A 4,451-nucleotide genomic window follows, 5' to 3' on the forward strand; every position below is an offset into this window, starting at 1 on the left:
GTACCCGTGAATATGTCTGTACTAGATAAAAACAATCAACATCCTTATGACGTCCCATACAGAAATATGATCTAATAATATCCTGCTTTTCACATATCACATCATCGAAAATGAAAACAGAATTAGGCTTAGCATCGGAGGGTTCCACTATTTCTGCATTATTGCTGAATGTATAAAAACCTAATCTCTTTATAGGTTCCAAAACATTTCGCAAGTACTGATATTTAGGTTGATTAAGTGATTTTGAATATAGATACACATTTCTAAATCTCAGTCCTTGTGGATGTGTTAATAGCGATATCATTGCATTCGTCTTTCCACAATTTGAAGGTCCTATAATGAGTCCTCGAACTGATGATGGAAGTAGTGGACCATGTCTGAATACCCTCTGTCCATTCAATCCACACCCGAATTTCTCATCTAGATTATCTACAGCAAACTTTTCTTTCTGTTTTACAATGCGCATCGTGCCGTGGTTGGAGACTATATAAATGTTATTAGCTTATTCATTTCAATGTGTACCATCAAACGATACGGACGTATTGAAAGTGATCATAAAATTAAAAGAGGTTGTGGTTTTGTTAATGATTTGATAAACAAACTTCCTTTCGAATTACATCTACCCGGAGGTTATCAATACTGTGGACCGGGTACTAAACTGAAACAACGTTTAGCTCGCAACGATCCTGGAATCAATAAATTAGATATTGAATGCAAAAAACACGATATTCAATATTCTAAGCATCCATCCGATCTTGCAGCAAGACATTTAGCCGACAAAGAACTTGAATACAGCGCTTGGGATAGGGTTAAATCGAAGAACGCGAGTATTGGGGAAAGAGCAGCTGCATTACTTTTCACCAACATTATGAAAACAAAAAGACATATGGGCATGGGTTGTAGCAGCAATAAGAAAAAAAGTAAGAGGAAACAAACGAATAAACATAAAAATAGAAAAGTTGCATTTGGTGCTGGGATAGTCCATAAAGTGCGAAATGTATTGAAGGAAGCTGGTGGGAATCAATTTGTGACGAATAATAGCAAAAAAGCTATCACTGTGGCATTGCAGGCGGCACGTAAATACCTCAAAGCTGCCGGTGGAAAGAACACCACGCATAATTCCTGTTCCCAAGATCGGTGGACTTTTGCCATTGATACCAATTTTTGCTGGACTATCCGCACTAGGGAGTTTAGCGGGAGCCGCTGCTGGTATTACCAAGGCCGTGAATTCGGCATAAGCCAGCAGAGCGGCGTTAATGGAAGACAATCGCCACAATAAAACCATGGAGGCTGTAGCATTGGGCAAACGCGGAAGTGGAATATACCTCAAACCGTACCGTAAAGGTTTAGGACTTTATTTAAAACCATACAAAGCCGCAAACAAAACAAAAAACTAATTGAACCCCTACCTCAGGGGCCTCTTACTGATCTCGATCTCAGTTATTATGCACAAAAAATGAAAATTCCACATTTTCGTGGTGTTTTTATGCGTGACAGATCACCCTCTTCAGGTCCAAGACAAAACGAGACAGCTATTGTTAATTTAGATGAAATAAGTGGACCAGGAACACATTGGGTGGCATATAAAAAATGCGGAAAAAAAGTCGCATATTTCGATAGTTTTGGGGATCTACCCCCACTATTGGAATTGACTCGATTCTTTCGAAAATGTTCGAATGTAAAAATCAAATATAACTATGATCGTCAACAGAAATTTAATACAGTTCTTTGAGGTCACTTGTGCTTACAGTTTCTCTCTGAATAATTTTCCAAATGAAAATGGATACAACACCAAAACTGAATCGGGAGGCTATCAAGGGCATGGGTTTTTCACTTAGAATGTTTTCAAAATATGGTACCTTGAAAAAAATGGATAAAGTGATGCTTGCAAATATGCCCAAGGAAGTGATACTTGCATGTGTTACATGAGATTGCATATGTTTGGGAAATGTTACCCAAACATCTACAAGATGACATCGAAATAATGAAACATAGATATTGTTATGAACACCACCCCGATGAAAATTTAGATTCAGATGTTAATGATGGTCCTATACTTCGAAAATCTATGTGCTGTATTTGTAATATAGAGGATGTGAATATTGGTATCAATAAAAATGATACTTATTACAATACAACACCTTCCAAAAAGTGTAGATTGTCTCAAATGTGATGTTGCTGTGTACAACAATAAATTGAAATGTGTTTCAAAATATTCATCAGTCATGTCACGAAAGTTCGAGCTACAAGCTGTCGGGACAAGTGTCTTGAGTGCGGATTTTTTTCCACCAATTGAATTGGATAGGAACAGTCGTTATGGATTAGGACTTTTGGGATTCTATGGATGCAATACAATCAATAATATAACTGAAGCTAATAATTTAGTGAGTTTTAGAATCGGTAATGACAATTCATCGAAACCCCAAAAGTTTACAATTGAAATTCCTTGGGGTGCTTACGAAATAGAAGAGATCAATGCCGTCATACAGAAACATATCATGTTCAGATTGTTTCATGATAAAAAACCAAATGATATCATTGCAGATGATATTTTCTATCTACACGCCAATAATAATACATTCAAATGTGAAATGCGATCCAAATATGAAATTGATCTGACACATACAAATTCTATAGCAGAAATGATGGGGTTCGCTCATGGCATATTTCCACCAAATCAGATACATGAATCCTCATTACCAATAAACATTACAACTGTGAGACTTATCCGCTTAGATTGCAATATAATATCTGGTTCATATATAAGTAGATCTATAATGATTGAACCAAATCGGAAGTGCTCAAATCTATAATGAGACATCCAGCTCGGAAGTGCTGAAATGTGCAATGATACATCCAAATCGGAAGTGCTCAAGGTCACTCGCTGGTCTCGTCGTGATGTTGTTGACTTCGAGTTTATCAGTAGGAGCGCTCGGCAAAAACAAAAATATTCGATCGGTAAAGTGGTATAATAATAATGATGATTAGATTCAATAATTGAAATATGTCATCGACGTTTGAGAAAAAAATCCGTACGCGGTGGAATTACAAAAATAACATGTGTGTCATACAGGGTGTCTCATCGTTTAAGAAAAAACATGTACGGGTGTTTCAAATACGTCAGCGCGTAAAAAATGATATAATAATAATAATGAACGAAAAATCGGATTGAAGAAAAACCATGGCCACAGACATTAAAGAAAAAACATGTCTGTCATATAGGGTGTCTCATCGTTTGAGAAAAAACATGTACAGGGTGTCTCAAATACGTCAGCGTGGAAAATAACGGTATAATATTATTAATGAACGAAAAATCGGATTGAAGAAAAAAACATGGCTGCTGCCATACAGGGTGTCTCATCGTTCAGGAAAAAACATGTACAGAGTGTACGTCGGCGCGAAAAATGATGGTATAATAATGATAATGAATGAAAAATCGGATTGAAGAAAAAACATGACGTCACTATGTACAGGGTGTCTCAAAATACGTCATTCAAAAAAAAAGTTTAACGAGGCTCTATGGTTTTGACGTGTGATTCTTTAATATGTACAGGGTGTTCCATCGTTTGAGAAAAAAACATGTACGAGGTGTCTCAAATACGTCAGCGTGGAAAATAACGGTATAATATTATTAATGAACGAAAAATCGGATTGAAGAAAAAAACATGTACAGGGTGTCCCAAAATACGTTGACGTAAAAAATAATGGTATAATTATAATAATGGATTAAAAATCGGATTGAAGGAAAAAACATGACGTCAATGTGTACAGGGTGTCTCAAATACGTCAGCGTGGAGAATAACGGTATAATATTAATAATGAACGAAAAATCGGATTGAAGAAAAGAACATGACTGCCATACAGGGTGTCTCATCGTTTAGAAAAAAACATGTACTGGGTGACTCAAATACGTCAGCGTGGAAAATAATGATATAATAATAATAGTTAACGAAAAATCGGAATAAAGAAAAGAACATGACGTCAATGTGTTCAGGGCGTCTCAAAATACGTCATTTAGAAGACATGACAGTTTAACGACGCTTTGTCGCGTGATTTCTCAATGTGTCCAGGGTGTCTCATCGTTTGAGAAAAAAAACATGTTCGGGGTGACTCAAATACGTCAGCGTGGAAAATAATGATATAATAATAATAGTTAACAAAAAATCGGATTAAAGAAAAAACATGACGTCAATGTGTACAGGGTGTCTCAAAATGCGTCAATAAAAACATGACAGTTTAACGAGGCTCTATCGTTTTGGCGTGTGATTCTTCAATGTGTACAGGGTGTCTCATCGTTTGAGAAAAAAACATGTACGAGGTGTCTCAAATACGTCAGCGTGGAAAATAACGGTATATTATTATTAATGAACGAAAAATCGGATTGAAGAAAAAAACATGACGTCAATGTGTACAGGGTGTCTCAAATACGTCAGCGTGGAGAATAACGGTAT

The sequence above is a fragment of the Leptinotarsa decemlineata genome, unplaced genomic scaffold (genome assembly GCF_025532065.1).
Source record: "Leptinotarsa decemlineata unplaced genomic scaffold, Ldec_3_MD MMD2_tig00078360_RagTag_RagTag, whole genome shotgun sequence".
NCBI classification, from domain to species: Eukaryota; Metazoa; Arthropoda; class Insecta; order Coleoptera; family Chrysomelidae; genus Leptinotarsa; species Leptinotarsa decemlineata.